Source organism: Myotis myotis, unplaced genomic scaffold, assembly GCF_014108235.1.
Source record: "Myotis myotis isolate mMyoMyo1 unplaced genomic scaffold, mMyoMyo1.p scaffold_m19_p_9, whole genome shotgun sequence".
NCBI classification, from domain to species: domain Eukaryota; kingdom Metazoa; phylum Chordata; class Mammalia; order Chiroptera; family Vespertilionidae; genus Myotis; species Myotis myotis.
The window spans coordinates 90,178,167-90,197,391 of NW_023416401.1; the positions used below are offsets into that span (position 1 = coordinate 90,178,167).

Below are 19,225 nucleotides of genomic sequence, written 5' to 3' on the forward strand. Positions count from 1 at the left end.
ATCTATGCTTATTAGGGATATTGGCCTGTAATTCTCTTTCTTTGCGGTGTCTTTATCTGGTTTTGGTATCAGGATAATGCTGGCATCATACAAAGAGGATGGAAGTGTTCCTTCCTCTTGATTTTTTGGAATAGTTTGAGGAGAACAGATGTTAGTTCTTTGAATGTTTCTTAAAACACCCCTGTGAAGCACTCTGGACTAGGCTTTTGTTTGCTTGGAGTTTTTTAATTACTGCCTCAATTTCATCAGTTGTTACTGGCCTATTCAGGTTTTCTGATTCTTCTTGATTCGGTTTTGGGAGATTGTATTTTTCTAGGAATTTTCCATTTCATCCACATTGTCCAGCTTGTTGGCATACAGTTGTTCACAGTATTTTCTTACAATCCTTTGTATTTCCGTGGGGTCAGTTGTTACTTTACCACTTTTGTTTCTGATTTTATTTATTTGAGTGCTCTCTGTTTCTTGATGAGTCTGGCTAAAGAGTCATCAATCTTATTTAACTTTTCAAGAACCAGCTCTTGGTTTCATAGATTTTTTTGTATTGTTTTTATGTCATTTACTTCTGCTCTAATCTTTATTTTTTCCTTCTTTCTACTTACTCAGGGTTTTTCTTATTGTTCTTTTTCTAATTATTTTAAGTTGTAGGGTTAAATAGTTTATTATTAATTTTTCTTGGTTTTATTTTATTTTATTTTTATTTATTTTATTTTTTTTAGCTAGGCCTGTAGTGCTATGTACTTCCCTGTCAGGACTGCTTTTGCTGTGTCCCACAGATTTTGGGTTGTTGTGTGTTCATTTTCATTTGTTTCGAGGAAGTTTTTTGTTTCTTTCTTGATCTCCTTGGTAACCCATTCATTGTTTAATAACATGCTATTTAATTTCCATGTGTTTGAATGTTTTTGAGTGTTTCTATTGTAGTTGATTTCTAGTTTCATGCCATTGTAATCTGAGAAAATGCTTGACATGATTTCAGTCTTTTTGAACTTGTAGAGACCTGTTTTGTGTCCTAACCTGTGGTCTATCTTTTAGAATGACCCATGGGCACTTGAGAAGAATGTATATTCTGCAGCTTTGGAATGAAATGTTCTATAAATGCCAGTTAAATCCATCTGATCCAGTGTGTCCTTTAGAGACACTGTTTCTTTGTTAATTCTTTGTCAGAAAGATCTATCCAATGAAGTCAGTGCAGTGTTAAAATCCCCTACTATGATGTATTGTTGTCTATTTCTCCCTTAAAGTTCTCTAGAAGTTTCTTTTATATATTTAGGTGCTCCTATATTGGGTGTATATATGTTTACCAGGGTTATACCTCTTGTTGGATTTATCCTTTTAATATTATGCAGTGACCTTTGTTGTCTTTTGTGATGGCCTTCATTTTGAAGTCTATTTTTTCAGATATGAGTATTGCTATACCAGCTTTTTTTTTTTTTTCCATTTGCATGGACATTTTTTTTCATCCCTTCACTCTCATCCTGTGTGAGTTTTTTTTTTTTGTTCTGAGGTGGGTCTCTTGTAGACAGCATATATTTGGGTCATGTGTTCATATATATTGAGCTACCCTATACCTTTTGATTGGAGCATTTAATCCATTTACATTTAAGGTTATTGTTGATAGGTTTTTATTTATTGTCATTTAAATTTTTATGCCTATGTTTCTCTCTATATATATTTCTTCTCATTACAGCAGTCTCTTTAGCATTTTTTGTAGTGCTGGTTTGGTGGTGATAAACTACTTTAGTTTGTTTTTGTTTTGTTTTTTGTCTGGGAAGCTCTTTATTTCACCATCTATTTTGAATGATAGCCTTCCTGGATATAGTAATCTTGGTTTCAGATCCTTGCTTTTCATTACCTTGAATACTTCATGCCATTCCCTTCTGGCCTGTAGAGTTTCTGATGAAAAATCAGGTGTCAGCCTTATGGGAGCTCCTTTGCAGATAACAGTTTTCTTTTCTCTTGCTGCCTTTAAATTCTATCTTGGTCTTTAATTTTTGGCAATTTGTTTATGATGTGTCTGGGCGTGGGCCTGTTTGGGTTATTATGCTTGGGATTCTCTGTGCCCCCTGGAGTTGTGTGACTTTTTCCTTCACCAGGTTAGGGAAGTTTTCTGCCTTTATTTCACCCTTGCTCACTTTTTTCACCTCTTGGTTCTCCTATGATGTGAATATTGTTATGTTTCATATTGTCCCTCAGTTCCCTTAAGCTGTCCTCCTGTTTTTCAATTGTTTTTCTTTTTGGTTCTATGATTGAGTGACTTTCTCTACCTTGTCTTTAAAAAAAAAATTTTAAATATATTTTATTGATTTTTGTACAGAGAGGAAGGGAGAGGAATAGAGAGGTAGAAACGACGAGAAAGAAACATCGATCAGCTGCCTCCTGCACACCCCCCACTGGGGACATGCCTGCAACCAAGGTACATGCCCTTGAATGGAATCGAACCTGGGACCCTTCAGTCCGCAGGCCGACGCTCTATCCACTGAGCCAAACCAGTCAGGGCTACCTTGTCTTTGAACTCACTGATCTAATCCTCTGCTTCCCCTAGTCTACTGTATATGTCGTCCAATGTGTTCTTTATTATTGCTATGTCATTTTTTATTTCCAACTGTTCTTTTTTCATAGTTGCAATATCTTTTCTCATGCTGTTGATCATCTTGCCATGATTATTCTGAACTTTCTGAACTCTATATATGATAAATTTCTCATCTCCATTTCATTTAGCTATTCTTCTGGAGAATCTTCTTTTTATTTCATTTGGGGCTTTTTTTTTTTCTCTCTCCATTTTGGCTTTATGTTTGGGTTTGTGTCTATGTATTAGGTAGATCTGCTATGACTCCCAATCTCTGGTGCAGAAAATCTCACATGCTGTTTGTGACTGGCCTGAGTACCCTGTTTGGAGCTATCAGCAATTCACTGCTTGTGGCTCCCTCTGCTGGGACTGGGTGGCTTTTGGAAAGGACCAAAATGTGCACCAAGGTCTGCTTTCCCTAGCCCCAGGTTCCCAAATTAGATCAAAGACTCAAAGCCTCCAGAGACCTGCCTCTGCCTACAATCTGACGGTTATTCAGTCTTGATTAGCCTCAGGCTGTCAATAGGGTGTGGCCAGGGGTTTTCTAACAGTGTGGGGCAATTGCTTCTCCCTGCAGACTGATTGTTATTCTCAGTCTCTTAATGGGCTTCGGAAACTACACAGGGTGGGGAAGAGGTTTTACAATAGGGTGGGCAATTGCTTCCTCCCTTTCTTCTCCTCCTACTCCCCCCCCTTGTGCACATTAAAAGGGGATTAATTAGAGGGAATATTTTAATATTGCTATTTGCCTTTTCTCTATAATAGAAGTGTCAGAGACGAAAGAAAATTAGTAAAATGTATATGAAAATCTTCCTCCTGTCAGAGTCTGGGGCACACCATGGGACCCAGATTCAAGTCCCCACCCACCCGTGTGCACCTTGAAATCACGTGAGACCCAGACCCAGCTGGCCCCACCCCCGTCAAGCCCTTCCAGGAGGGGGGCGCAGCCTCAGGTCCCCCGGCTCAGTTCCGGGCAGGGGGTGTAGCCTCAGGTCCCCTGGTGCACTCTCAGGTCCCCCAGCCTGGTGCCGGGGCAGGGGGTGAGGCCTCAGGTCCCCCCGCCTGGGGCAGGGAACAAGGCCTGAGGTCCCCATCAAGCCCCGCCATGTGGGGGGCACAGCCTCAGGTCCCTGCTGATTGCTTGTTATGGCTCATTACGGGAATCCCGCCTCTGCTGTGGGTGCAGCCATCTTGTGACAACATGATGGAGTGAGGGTCAACTTGCATATCACCTCTTTACTATACAGAATACCTGTCAGAGTTGGGTTTTGTTCCGAGTGACTTAAGGGAGTATAACACACCCCTGGAAAACTGAGCTCTTGTTGCTATCAGAGTGAAGTAGTCATGAGACAGGCACTTGGGGTGGGGCCTGGGCTCACATGTCACCTTAGCCACACGGGCTCCACGCTTTCACAAGTTCTTCCCCGGGCTGATGGGGAGGGAAGCACAAGCATCCATGCTGAGCTCTCAGTAAAGGGCGGGCAAGGTCCTCAGTCAACATGCTGCTGATGATAATGCTGGTGATGAACACCTACGGGAATTACAGCGTGGTATTTATCACCGCCCATGATGAGTGCTTCGTGAAGTGTGAGTACGTGACTGGGAGGGGTGCACTTGGACTGACAGCCTCCCTCAGCTCTGGGGTGAGCTTTTGGTGACCCCAAGGCTGTAGTGACTGTTCAAGGGTGGAAAGGTGCCCCTTGTGGGTCCTGGGAGTGACACAGGGCTGTGGTATGCTATTGGAGAGACAGGAGGTGTGTTTCCCTCAAAATGGTGCACTGTGTCCACAGTGGGACCAGATCCTGCAGCCGCTCCTGTCCGTCTTGGAGGCCAGCCTGTGCACAGCCCAGAGCATCACACAGCAGCCACGTGTCCTGGCCACGTCATGCTGCAGCCTCCCCCACACTGCCTGATATTTTAGCAGGTCAGCTTCTGAAAAGAATTCATCCTTCAACTGTTTTTCTCACTCAAGTGTCCCCTTGCCTGGCAGCCTTGCTGTACAGCATTTGTTTAATATCCCATTTGTAGGACATTCGCCTCCAGATTCACACTCACGGAGCTGCCTGTCAAGAGTAACTTCAGGTGAATCACAAAGGAAGCAGAGAGGCACTCATCAAATGTCCTGTGCTGTCCCCGCTGGAGAGCCACTCGGCACGCGGCCCCCACAGGGCTCCCAGGCGGCTCTCCTCGGCTGCTCTGAGGACTCTGAACAAACACCACCAACATCATCTCTGGCTCTAGGGGTTCCTGGCGCTCTGATCCCTTGCCACATCTGGGCTTCTGTGCATCTTCAGCCCCAGGACCTGTGGTCAGATGGGCTAAGGGGCAGCTGTCTGTGAAAAGCATATATTGTATCTGATTATATGGATTGTTAACTTCTGCTAAAAATAAATTATTTACATGTCACTACTCTGAAACACCACCATAAGCCAGTGGTTGACACTGCTTGTGTTTACCTTGGAGAGGGCACGGGGGAGTGTGGACCATGGTACACTTAATAGACTGCTGTGCATTTACCGTGCTGCTTGTTACCTGGCTCAGGAGCCGTGTCCGGCTGCTACAGCATTCATAAAAGGCCAGGTCAGCGCGCAATGCATGGAGGCCACTTGACCTCTGGGGAGAGGGGGAGGGAAAGTTGTCAAGTTGCTGGCTGCTTGAGCGTGCCCAAATGCGGGTGTGCAGGGTGAGCATTGGTGGCTCACAGGCGTGGCTTAGAATGACGTCTCATAAGATGAGCAAGTTCAGCCTCACTGACCTGGAAACTTCACCGAAGAGGCCAGGTGCTGGATGGCTTCCACACCAGCACACCCAGTTCCCTCCTTTCTGACAGGGGCCCAGGGTGGCAGCTGCCGAGGTGCCTGGGCCAACGAGCTGACAACAGCTATGTGGGCTTTATTTATCCTCAAGGTCCTGCCTAGTGAAGGAAAGTGGTACCAGATTCCCATATGTCGGAGTGATTATTCTTCAAATTTACAACTTAGTTCCTTTTAGCGTATGATTTGTTTATTTTGGCTAGAGAAGACCGTCTCCTGGCTTGAAATGGGTACATGGAAAACTCTGCCCCTCAGCCCTGCCTCCCCCCCCCCCCCCCACACACACATCTCATCATCCTCTTCCTTCTGTGCAGCTCACAGGAGTTGATGCAACATGACAGGTGAGAGCACCCACTCTCCCTCACTAGTTTCCCCCATGAATGGTAGTGGCTTTGATCGTCTGCACCCTTTCTGCAGGACAGGACACCTCAGTGATGGCCCTACCTGTGTATGCCTCGTCCTTGATCCTGCTGCACAGCACACCGCTGTATAAATGCCGTAGTTCATTCAGCCATCTCCAGTGGTGGACAGTTACGTTGCTTCCGGTCTTCTGCTGCCAGACTCCGAGCGATTGGGACTAACTCATCCGTACATTAACGTACCCACGCACGAGTATATCTGGGCATGGCACTCCCTACAAGGTGCAAGGGAACGTTAGCGTGTAATTTTGTTGGGCACTGCCAAATTGCCCTCCCAAAGGGGCTATAGCTTTTTTAAAAAATATTTTTAATTGGTTTTTAGAGTGACAGGAAGGGAGAGGGGGGAGATATATATATATATATATATATATAAATATTGATGTGCCCTGACTAGGAATCAAACCTGCAACCTTTCGGTGCACAGGACGACGCCCAACCAACTAAGCCACTCCCGCCAGGGCTAGATTTGTCCTTAAAACCGTTTCACTGATCACAGATTTAGTGACAAGAGATGAAGAGGGTGGCAGTGCCGGTGCTGTGCCAGCTGAGATGCCAGTGCACGACTGCTCTGGAATGACCAACAGAATGATTGCTCAGCTGCGGCGACGGGGTGTGGGGGACTTCCAGTGCTGTGTCCCGCTCCTCGCTCCTGGCTCCTCTCAGTGGGGCCCTCACCTGGCGGGCGGGGTCCAGGTGCCCAAGCAGGGGGTCTCCTGTTTCCTGCCTCACCTGTCAGAGGCTGGCCGGTCATTTTTCGTGGATTCCAGAAGGTCCCTCACCATAAGCTCCTCCTCAGGCCAGTTTGAGGGGCTTCTCCTAAACCAGCGGTTCTCAACCTGTGGGTCGCAACCCCTTTGGGGGTCGAACGACCCTTTCACAGGGGTCGCCTAAGACCATCCTGCATATCAGATATTTACATTACGATTCATAACAGTAGCAACATTACAGTTATGAAGTAGCAACGAAAATAATTTTATGGCTGGGTCACAACATGAGGAACTGTATTTAAAGGGCCAGAAGGTTGAGAACCACTGTGACCTAAACCAACCGCCTGGAGACACCCGGCACACCTGCCCAGGTGGGAGCCACGTGTCGAGGTGATGTTAGAAATTTCTGTTGCGTCCGTGTCTTTTCCGGTTGCATTTTAAAAGTTAAAACCGAAGTTTAGCTTTGTTCCCTCTTTGGAAAGAATCCGGCTCCTCACGGGGAGTATTAAGAGTTTGGTCTTATAGTCAGAGGGGTGAAAAGGAATTGCTCATCCAAAACCACAAGACAGATTTACGTTGGGAAGAGTGAGACCTGGCGGGTGCTGGCAGAGCCTGCGGGAAGTGGAGACAGCGGCTCTCCCTGGACCAGGCCTGGAGACCGACGCCCTGGCTCAAGGGAAGGGAGGGCCTTTGCTTTTAACAGAGGAGTCAGATGCCTTTGTCTTTGTTCTCCTTCTAATAAAGGAAGGATCTAGCTAGCTGACCAGGGATTAGCTAGGATTAAGGGCCGGTTTACTCTGCAATATTTCTACCTGCCTGTGTGCATAGACTGGGCTTAGCAAAGGTAAGTAATAAAGGGGGCATTAGCATGTGGCTGGGCCGCGAGGGACGCTGGGCTGCTGCTGTGCCAGCCTGGGCCTCCCCTCCCCGCGCTGGAATTCTACATGGTTTTGAACTTTAATTTTCGATTGCTCCAGACACACTGCAAATAGCCCTGACTTGGGGTGATTTCCTTTAATGGCGAAGTTGATTAGGAATCCAGGTTCTACCTGATGAAGAGGCTTATTTACCGCCGGCCGTACAGTGATGGCGGAGACACGGTGAAGCCACACAAAGGGCACGGAGCGGAGCCAGGACCAGGGCCGCGCCCGCCGTGGCAGCCGGGACCGCTTTCAGCTGCGTGGTTAAATTTAACTCAAAGGGCTAGGAGGACAATTTGATTAATTTTGTATCTCAGCGGAAATCGGAGTGCCTTAGAAGATCAAGGCTTCGGAATTCTCTTGGGAAAGACATGGCCGTGAGGCACAGAGAAAGCCGCCTCTCCCGTGTGGGAGGAAGACATAACTGTGCCACTTCCTCCTCCTCCTTGAGGAAGTTTACAAACATTTGCAAGTTGTCAGAAATAATTAGTCTAAAATTGTTCCATGTGCTGGGGAGGGAAACGGCATGTGCCTTGTTGAGATCAAAGGGCTGCTCTTGCCTCTGTGAATCCAAAAGAAATTTGTTTGAAAGTAACGCTCAGGGAGAAGGTGGATTCTGTGGAGGTTGATGGCAGGGAGGGGTGGAGGGTGTAGACAGCAGGTCATCAGAGAGGAGGCTGCGAGGCTGAAGCCGCCTCCAGAGAAACCAGGATGGGGCTTGAAAGGCCAGGACGCCCCTCAGGGCCCACAGCCCCAAGGCCTGTTCCTGAGCTAACAAGGGCCCTGTGCTACCCCTGGGTGCAGCTGGTCCCCTGAGCTTGACCTTGAAGGTGGGAGTGAGTGCCTGCACCTGAACTTCCACAGATACAGCGAGAGCGGGGCTGGCGCGTTACAGGCTGTGTTTCCGTCCCCGCGTTGCCATCTCACAGACGTAGACCCTGGACAGGCCACTCGTCCCTTTGAGCCCAGTCCACTCCTCTGAAACGTGGTGCAGAGCCGTCCTCCCTCCCCCCGCCCGAGCGAAGGGAGGGCTGCAGTAGGGAACGGGCTTGGTGCCTGGCCCAGCATAAGCTCCGGGCCCTGGCGGCTCTGTCTGGCACTCCTTTCCTGAGGGCTCATCTGTGCCAGGCGTGGGGGCGGCCCCGGGGGCTCACTCAGAGCTGGGAGGCTGGCTCCTCATATAGGGAGGTCAGAAAGGCCAGCTCATGGCACACCCACTGGACTGTCCTGTGTGAATGGTGCCCCCTAGAGGTGATCCACAGAGTGGCCTGAGAAACGACTCCAATGAGAGGGCTGGGAGAGGCTCATAGGAGAGGCCCTGGCTGCCTGGGGGTGCATGGAGGCCGCAGGGGAGCCCTGCTTATAGCATCAGGAGCCAGAAGAGGGTGAGATGATGAAGACTTGATGGTCAAGAGGAAGCAGAAGATACAGTGGAACCAAACAACCAGAGTTCTCCCTCCAACACTTATCTGTTTTTGGCATTTATCTATCCTTTTTGGCAACGGCTGTTGCTACGTTTAACAGAGGGTTGACGTCTGAAGACCCGAACCCTTCTCCTCGGAGTCACTCTTCCCTCGTGCTCACCATCTCCCTCCCACACGCTCAGGGCTCTCAGCCCCTGATCCCGAAGAAGCCACGTGGTCCCTCTGCAACACGTCTCTTTCCAGCCTCTCCCACCCGGGCCTGTCCTCTCGTCTCCTTGTGTCCGACACAGGGACAGCCGCCCAGCCCGAGCTATGGCCTGGCGGCCGCAGGGGCACAGAAATGAGAACCAAGCTCTTCCCCGTGCAGGTGGAGCAAGATCGGATCCTGGATGTCGTCTGGTCCCTCTGAGGACCCCGGAAAGCAGACACCGAAGCATCTGCTTGAATGTCCCACACACAGTCCTGGAACACCCCGTGCAACGTGGACCGATGTGCTAACAAACAAAGCCAAACAACTCCAAGCAGCACAGGCGTATGCATTGGAGCAGGTGGAGCAAACCCTCCAGAATGCTCCACAGGGCACCGGTGACAAAAGCAGGAACCAGTTCAGTCCCGCGTCTTGTCAGAGAAGGCTCTGGGTTTGAAACTCCCTGCCTGTGCCTCCTGCTCTGAGATGGAGGTCCTGGGGGCATTCACTCTGAATGGAGATGATGTTACAAAGAAAAATGAAAGCAAAGGTGAGTGTGCCTTTCCAGGTCCGCCCATTGCCCTGGAGCAGGAGAGAGGCTACAGCCTGGGGGCCCGGGAATTCTCCAGGCAGCCTGATGGGCAGATGATAGCTCTTGAGGTTGCTAGAGCAGCCACTCCTTGCTTGGAAGGAAGGCATTTCTATGGCTTTTAAGCATTTTAAAATTGATGAGGCTTACTTTCCAAGTGGGAGAAAGCTTGCCCCGACTGCTTGAAACCATTAATTTGCTTGGAGGAACCACGGGCGTGAACCGCATAGGGGCACGTTACACCGTCTTCGAGCCTAATAATCAGTGCGAGTTCGTTCTCATCTATTAACCCGTGTGGCTGCCGAGCCCACCGCTGGCGACCCACGCAGTGCGCCCGGAGCTACACGTGTGTGCGATGCGTGAGCGCAGGCGCGAGGGGCCCTGTGCTGTGCGGAAGCTCCGGTCCTGGACTGAGTCTCAGTATTTTTTAACAAGGCCCACTTTTCCTTTTGATGGAGGTGGCCACCTGTGGCTGGCCCTGCATCCCACCTCCTGCCGCCCCTGGCTGGCGGGGTGCGTCTCTGGCCGCGTACCTAATGTCCTGGAGGGTGCACGGGCCCTGAGGGCTTGTGCAGTCTTCCTGCATCAAGGAATTGACCGCGTGTGAGTGGTGGGGCTGTACTCAGAATTGCCCCTCCTCCTGCCAGGTTCCCAGCCCGCCCAAACCAGCCCGCTGCTAGGCCAGCCTGATTCTACCGCCTGACCCCAGGTGGGTGACAGCTTTGCCCTGCTCCCCCGGGAACTCCACTCTCCTCCTCCCTCACCTTTGCATGAAGGCTTCTGGGGTGTCCCAGACCCACGCGGCCTCTCTCCCACGCACGAGCACCTCTGCGCGCCGGGTCTCCTTGCAGGTGCAAATATGCCACAAGCCCCTGGCTTACCTCAGCTCCTAGTGGTCTCGCACTTCCCTTAGGAGAAAGGACAAAAGACCCACAGGAGTGAGGTCCGCCCTGCTGCGCTTCCTCTCCAGGCTCAGGTGACAAACTGGGCTCCCCAAGGTGTCTCCTGTCACTGCTCAGGGCCTTCACACAGGCGAGTCCCTCTGCCAGGGGCTCACATGTTCTTGGTGACTCCTGTCCTGTCCTGGCTTCACTGGAAACTGCTTCCCCAGAGGCCTCCGTGGCCCCACAAGCCGCATCAGCCCGCACACGTGGCTCAGCGCTCAGCGTCTCTCCCGAGGCTCCTGCATTGGGCTCCAGGACCGACACCCTTTGCATGGCTTCCTCCGTCTTTGGACCATAGCAGCTGCTCAGTAAGTACCTTCTCCTCCCCTGAGAAATGAGGGCTCGAGAGCTCCGTAAGTTACGGTGTCTCCCTGCCTTACAACACTCCATTCAGTCCTCAGATTAGAGGCACATTCAAACATGTTATGTGATGACGTAAAAATGGGCAGGAAAATGGTACCTCAACCCCGAGGAGATCCCAGAAGAGGAAGTCAACCTCTCCCAGTCTTAACAGCAGCAGCAGGTGAATCCATGGTACCGAATGGCCACCGCATGCATCCTGGAACATTCTGGAAACAGTCCTCACCCGGTGGAGAACCTGCATGAAGGAGCTGCTGGGCAGGAGCAGCAGATGTGGGTCTTGCAGTGTTTATTTAATGCCAGTGTCACAGAGATCCTAATGGCCAAATATCTCAAGACAATGTGCACTTTGGAATGGAAAATGCCTCTTCCTTTTTTCTTCAGTGTGAAAGCAATATATTCTCATTAGATTTCCGCAGCATTTGCATTTTTATGTGTCTGTAAAAGTCAAAGCCCCTCCATTGAATCCCGCAGACCTCCAGCAGCGTTTTCTCCTACAGACACAGGCTAGCATCTCATGTTAACTTATTTCACAAAACTGAGAGCAAACTGAAACCTCCTTGTCCCTCTTGCTCTTCTTACCTAACAAATTGTGGCTACTTTTCTGGGAAACTGAACACCAACCTCGCTCTTTTTTGCTTTTCTCTGCTGTTCGAAACAATGACACGGCCATTGCTTGCTTAGCCAGCCCTGTGTCGGTGGAGATTGGGTGCTCTCCATTTTTCACTGCTATGAACCATGCTGCAAAGACCATTAAAAATGTATCCATGTCCTTGCATAATTGGGCGAGGCTTTCTGCAGGATGAATTCCTTCCTAGAAGTAGAATTCATGGGACAAATGGCACGAACGTTTTAAATATTAATTGGCATTGCCGAATTGTCACCCCGGGAAGGTTGACACCCCGGTGAAAAATGTATATTCTTAATGATCTGCGGGAACTTACGAGAGAGGGTGGAAGTGACAGGAAGCCCAACTCGGAATGGTTTACACGAAAGCGTGCCGTGGAGATCTGCTGCCAGTGCTCTGTCAGAGCGGGCGTCTCTGCTCCAGGCTCAGCGCTGCTGGGAGCTGGTACTTGGCTCGTTGGCAGACGGGTTCTTCCCTCATGGTCACAGGGAGGCTGCCAGTGGCAGCTGGGCTACCTGCCCAAGTCCACATCGTGGGAGGAGAGCTTCCAGCACAAGCCCAGCTCCCTCCGACGGGTGCCCACTCTGATTTGTGTCACATGCTCACCCCTGAGCCAGTCAGCGTGGCCAAGCCAAGGTGATCAGAGTTGGGTTAGGGCAAGGACGGTCACATGTTGCAGTCTAGGCTGGAGGTGGGCTCTGCTCACACCTTGTGGAGGAGAATGGGAGTCAGGACTGGTTTCATGGGGTGCACCCCGGGCCTGCCCCCGCGCTCAGAAGAGCCCCACATTTCCATTTCACACTGGAGACCCATCAGTCATGTGGCCAGTCACAGATGAAAACTGGGCTGTTCCTGGAAAAAGGGGAATGGAGCCAAGTCGGGTAACACACGCCTGCCCCGCAATGGCCTGCGAGAGCCGCTAGGACAGCCCCAGCTTCTCCGAGAACAGCGCTCTCCCTTGCTGACGGCAGTCCTTCTGCCTGCATGGAAGTTTTCTGACGCTGAGCGCGGCCTCCAGTCCTGCCTCCCACCTCTGAGCTACGCTGTCTGCCCCCCTCGGGCTCTGGAAATCAGCCTGCACCTGGTCCAGGTCATGGACGTGGTGCTCTTCTTAAAGTACGTAGCCTCATTGTGTTGGTATAAAAAAATCACTGAATGAAAAGGAAAAACCCCAGTTCACAAGAACAAGAAAGCTGAAAGGATGCGCCCCAGCTCCATCCGCTTCTTAGCAACCGCCAGTGTAATGGGAAATCCTCAATCAGAAAATCCTAAGGCTTAGGGTGATGCTTTTTGAAGATTCTTATAAATTGATAACAGCGCGGTGTAGTGGATGACATAGTTTCTTAGTCTGCTTCCTTTTCACAAGGAACCCAATTATCACCCCTAATTAAGGAGCAAGGTGGACACTTAAATGACATCTACGTATTTCTGATGTGCTGGCCTCCTCTGCACCCTCATAAATGGTCCCATCCATCCATTTCAGTGAAAATCATAATGGCCCCATCTTCCAGAAAAGGGATTAATATTTAATTTAGCTATCAATATGTGAATATATTCCCTTGTAAAAAAAAAAAAAAAAGAAAGAAAGAAACCATTTCAGATGAGGGTGAAGTCCTTTCTGATTAAATCTCCCCTCCCTCCTCCTTCACTCATTCTCCGTCCTGACCTTTCTCAGAGGTAGCCACTGTTATCACTTCGTTCGTCTTCTAGAATGTTCTATGCATTCACATATCTATCATCTATCTAGCATCTGTCTGTCTACCTACCTGTCTACATATAGATACCTATTTTTTTGTTTTATTTTGACGTAAGAGGCATCGCCGTGCATGTCTATTTTGACTTTGTTTAACTCTGCCTGGCTGGTGGGTTTCCGCGGAACCGCGTGCAGCTGCACCTCTTCCTCTCAGCTCAGGAGAGGGGGCTGTGGGCACACCCCACGCTGCGCACGCCTCACCCTCTGACTGCAGGTGTGGCCATCCTCACAAGCTCACAGCAGGGGCCTTGCATGTGCCCTGAGGGCAGTGGGCTATCTAGCCTGGGTGCAAGAGTGTTAGGAGGCCGTGGGGTGTGGCAGTTTGGGGTCCCCATGAAGTGGACTCTGAGTGGCTGAGGTGGGCTGTTCTCAGGATCCACACATCTGGGGAAGTCGAGGCAGTGAGGTGGGGCTGAGGGGACCTTAGGCTGTGATGAAGCTGCCCTCAGGTTGGGGGTCACTTCAGAGTTGTTGGGAGCAGAGGCCTTCAGTCCATCACTGGGTGTGGGCTTCCCGGGTGGGGCGTGGCCTTGCCGTCCTCAGCAGCAATCCCAGGGATGGGGAGGGCAGGGCGTGGTGGGTGGGGCGGGGCGGGGCCCTCAGCCCGGGCACTGGGGCAGCCTGAAGACCAGAGGTCCGGCCATCAGGACGGGGTGTGGCAGAGCCCGAGGCTCTCGGGGTCCTGACACATTTAAAGGTAGATTGCCTTGAAAGGGCATGGGCTTGCAGGGGGTGGAGTTGCGAGAGGATGGATCACCCCATGTGGCGAGCCTGCACGGCTGTGGCATACTCAGCCCCAGGGCGCCTTATGTGCCACACCAGCTCAGCCAGGTTCAGTGACCGTGAGAGGGGCAGTGAAAGATGGCGAAAAGACAGACAAGAGAATAAAAGCTGGGTCTGGGTGGGACACTGCTCCTGGATGGAGAGACAGCACCACGGACTACCAGCCGTGTCTTTATTTTATAGCAAATTCCACGAGGCAGAGTAAGGACGTGGTCAAGATGTTTACAAACATTCTCCTGGGTTTCAATCCTACTCAACTACATGCACCTGAACTCTATCAAGCCCACATCACTCAGGCACGTGGAGCCACGTGTTCGGACCATAGGTTCAAGCTTACAACCATAGCCATTGGCTATAATTGTGCTGGGAGGGCCCTGCCCTCCAAGCTGGGACTTGCACGTGGCAATGAGAGGACTGTGCCCTTGCATTAGTCTGAGGCTTGAACCTGTCCAAACCCTGTAGCTGCTCTCCAGAACCCCAGACAAAGGCAACAGAACCATGCCTTCCGCCTTCAGTGTCCACGGCTTTCAAGGCGATAGTGCACACTCTGCCCAGGGCCTGTCTCAGCCTCGGTGAGGCGGTGCGTGGAAACTGTCACTCCTAGCACACGCTGCTCTCAGAACTCAAGTAGATTGGGGTTTGATAACTTATTTTTACACTATAAATTTTATTCAACATAAGTGGAAATCATTAGCTGAAACACTTAATTAAAACCATGGCCAAATTAGATAAATGCTGAGGAGAGTGCTCTGAATTTATTGCCCAGTGATCCATAGGCTTGCTCAGCGACACACTCCTGGAACCTCCGAATGAGGCTATGAAATGCTTCGTATGCACCAAATGGCCACATTTAGAGATGCTCTGACCCAAGTTACTTGCTAAGCCAACAAGCCTGTGGAGGGAAGCTGCTAACTTCACGGAGGACAGCCACAGGACAGAAGCCCGCACCTGCCTGGGAACACCCTGTAGCAGCAGCAGCTTACTGCCCCCGCAGGCTCGGAGGCGAAAAGTTTGCCACATCAGTCAACCAGGCTCGGACCTTCCTTCCTGCGGAAGCCCACACGCCCCTCAGTCCCTCGCTGTGATTTGCGTGGGGCCAGGCAGGAGCAGGAGGGTGGCCTGGCACACCTGCACTGGCGGTGGCGGGAGGCTGCAGGTGTGCACGCTGGAGGCGTGGCCCTGAAGGCACCCAGCCTCCCCCCTGCTCTTCCCCTGAGAGCAGTGGTTCTCAACCTTGGCTGCACATTAGAATCACCTGGGAATCTTTTTAAAATGCTGATTTCTGGGCCTCATCCTCTGGAAATTCTGTTTCTTTGTTATTGGGGGGTGGGGGTGGGGGTGGGCGGCACAACATTAGTAACAAAGAAACAGAATTTCCGGAGGATGAGGCCCAGAAATCAGGGTTTTGAAAAGATTCCCAGGTGATTCTAATGTGCAGCCAAGGTTGAGAACCACGGCCTTAGAGTCTTGTCAAATGGTCACTGCCTGCAGCTGGCTGCACCTCCTGTTTCTCATTCGTAAGATTGGAACCGTCAGACTTAAACATAAAGCAGCCAGTTATTTTGCCAGCAAAATGGGTTTATTCAGGAACTGCAGAGAATTGCAATTTGGGACAAACCAATCAATAAGTGATAAATTAATAATTAAGAAATATGGCCTGTTCAGGTATATTGATGGGCATTTTGATATTCATAAAATTTCTTTCTTGCAGTTGTTACTAAGGCTGAATCCTTCTGAAGCCATATGGTGAAAACACAAGATCTTACCCAAACCACGAACTCTTCACAGTATTAAACATATTCCTCCCTTAAAAAGGGAGCCAGCTGTTCTGGCCAAGTAGCTCAGTTGTTTAGAGCGTTGTCCCCATACACTAAGGTTGTGGGTTCGATCCCTGGTCAGTGCACACACAAGAATCAACCAATGAATGCATCTATAAGTGGAACAACAAATCGATGTTTCTCTCTCTCAAAAATCAATAATAAATTTAAAGAAAAAAAATTTTAAGGAGAAGACTACCAATGTTTGCATACAAATGCTTTTTGTTGATCAGCTCAAAAACCAATCCATCTCCCAGCAAGCAGATTGTCATTCAGATCATCACTAATTTCCAGTGACGTCTCCTGGGCCGTAACAGAGACTCAGAGCTCTTTATTCCAGAGGAAATGGTGTTGGAACATGGTTTGCACCGACCTCTTTCAAGCTTTGGTCCCTGTGTGTTATTAAGTAATAATGCTGCTTCCTGCCAACACCATGCTTCCCTCCTGCGCTTTGCGCCAAGCTGTGGCTTGGAGTGGAAGACACGTCAGCCCAGGCCCGCCTGGCGCAGCGGCCGGCCCAGGCCGCTCCCACGCAGTCTTACATCGCCTTTACGAGGACATCAACTTACCTGCAATTAAGCTGAGATTGTCTCATAAAGTCTGGTGACATTTGAGCTTACAGTTTATGTCCTAGTAAAAGGCTCCAAATGTTATTGCCGTAAGAATCCATGTGACAACCCAATATAACCTGTATTTCAGGCTAGACAGCTGACTGTTTAGAAATGGTAGGACAGGGAAATGGAGGCACCAGGGGTCATGGCTGTTGAGGATTCCTGAGGGCTTCGTTTGCACTGTCAAGTTCCCCTTCTAGGACTCAAAAAGCTCAGCTCACCCTTCTTCCCTCCCTCCCTCCCTCCCTCGACACATCTATTGGTTGCCGCCCCCCCCCCCCCCCCAACAAACTGGGATGGGGATTGAACCTGCAAAACAGGTATGCCCCCTTGACCTGGAATCAAAGCCCACCCCACCATGATGCTCTAACCATTAAGCAACACTGGCCAGGACTCCTTGACCTTTACTTATTAATGTGCAATCTACACTCAGACCGGTTTTTCGTGCACAGGGCTGTGTTGCTAACCCCAGGTGCTACATGGTGCAGGAGCGCTCACTATGCAGAACTGAAACCTGGGGCTGCCCCTCCAGCAGCAGCTCCCCTTCCCCACCCGCCTCTGGCCTCCGCCATTCTCCTTTCAATCTCTGAATCTGACCGCTCCAGGTCCCTCATAGAAAAGGAATCTCGCAGCCTTTGCCCTCTGTGACGGGTTAATTTCACTGAAATAACGTCCTCCGGGCTCATGCTCTGGTCGCATGTGGCAGGGTCTCCTTTCAAAGGCTGCTGTGGGCCCGCAGGCGATACACCGGCAGCACTGGCTTCTCCAGGCGGCGCTCGGACACGGGCTGTTTTCCCGTCTCGGCTGCGTGCACGTGGCTGCGATGAGCCCGGGGTGCAGGTGCCTCTTCATATCCCGATTTCAGTTCTTTGGACAAATGCCCCGAGTGGAACTGGGGGGTGGAAATGGTCACGATGCCTCTTGTCATGGGCTTTGAGTTTGGGCCACAGACGTGGGCGTTGATGAAGTCTGAGCCTTGCCGGCGAGTGTTCCTGGTGCTTAGAACATTACGCTCCGGACCCAGCTCCCGGAAGGTGGCCTTCACCGTAACCACGGGGACAGCTAGCTCCGAGGTCCCTGAGGAGTGCCCCCCCCCCCCCGGGACTTTTGCAATGTCTGTGGACATTGTGGGCTCACACCTTGCAGGGGAGGGGTGTGCTACAGGCAGGTAGGGCTGGGGGCAGGGAGGCTGCCAAGCACTCCTCATGCCCAGGCCAGCCCCACCCCCGAGAGAGATCTGGTCCGAAGGTCTAAGTGAACCTACCTGCTCTACAAGCCTGACTTTCCAAGGTGACTGCCGAGTGGCCTCGTGTTTTCTCCCTGAATCGTGGTTCTGCTCCGAAAGTGACGCGTCTGCTCTGATGAAAACGCAGGGAGGTCAGGGCACTGCCAGCCCCGGACCCCTGCTGGGGTGGGGACCAAGCTGGCAGCAGCCAGAGACAGCTCAGGCACCTGGCGTTTGCGGAGGCAGGAGGCAGGGGGCAGGGGGCAAGGGGTAGGGGGCAGGGGGCAGGGGGCAGGGGGCAGGGGGTAGGGGGCAGGGGGCAGGGGGCAGGGGGCAGGGGGCAGAGGGCAGGGGGTAGGGGGCAGGGGGCAGGAGGCACAAAGATGGAGTAAGCAGCCGCCTGAGTCTGGGGAAGCAGGACACAATCCTCAGCTCCATGGAAGGAGGTGCAGCGTCGAAGCAGCGCCTCCATAGAATGCACATCCCCTGAGAGAAACCCACAAAAGCAGTACATTGGAAGCAGCCTCCCAGGGCGCCCAGGACGCGCGGCGCTCCGAGCAAGCTGTAGGTGCCCGCGGTGAAGTGTGGAGTATTCCATGTCTGTCAGGCCTTACGAGCTTACAGACTCCAGGAATGAAGCTCATGCATGGACCGCGCTGGGCTCGCATGTCCGCGCCATCCCGGTGCGGGGCTGGGCTATAGAGCCCTGAGGGGGACCAAGGGGACCCTGTGCCCAGGCCACTGTCCAGCCCTCCTCCCGGACACAGGTGCACCCACCTCCCTGCGGCTCTGTTCCAGACAGGGTTTACGACACACCAGAGAGCGCACATTTCCACGGAGTCTGCAGCTTCCTAAGCATGAACAGGATGAACAGCTCCCAGTTAAGGAACACGGGTCAGATGGGGGCTGGAATGGAACGTCTGAGCTGACGGGATGTGGAGAGAGGCTCCGGGAGGCCTGCCGCAGCTCTGAGCTCCTCCGGACCCGCGTCAGAAACTTCCAGGTCAGAGACTGCGGTCCTGTTTGAATTGACGAAAAAGCCAAATTGCTTGGAACAGTTGGTTTCTGCAACTGTTTCCACTGGGCTTGGGAGGTGGGGGGTGGGGGGGGGGAGGGCAGGCTGTGGATCCCTTTGCAGGCTAGAGAGAGACCCCAGCCCTCCCTTCCGCTCCTCTTCTATCTGGTAACTTGAGATGCCAAATAAGATTTTTTGTGCAGAGGAAACCCCAAAGGACTATTATTAACTCAAAGGGGGAGGAGCTGTTAATTAAAATATCGGCTTTAAACTATTTAAGAAGGAGAGATCAATTTGTTCACTCCTTAATGCTGGAGGCTTGGAATTCAGGAGTAAAAGGACCTTGTCGTCAAACAGGCCTCCGCGCCCTTTCCCCTATGACCTTACCCGTGACCTCTCCCGAGCCTCCTTTCCCTCATCTCTATTGGAAGAAGCAGCCAGAGTCTGAAGGGCACTCGGGGACAACA

The 19,225-nt window shown here is 51.2% G+C and overlaps 1 long non-coding RNA gene across 1 annotated transcript; it reads left to right on the forward strand.

Moving 5' to 3' along the window:
- Positions 1–3,850: 3,850 nt before the first annotated feature.
- Positions 3,851–4,972, forward strand: LOC118663443. Its single transcript, XR_004970041.1, has 3 exons — positions 3,851–4,150; positions 4,354–4,487; positions 4,592–4,972. It is a non-coding gene; the product is annotated as an uncharacterized LOC118663443 (long non-coding RNA).
- Positions 4,973–19,225: the final 14,253 nt, after the last annotated feature.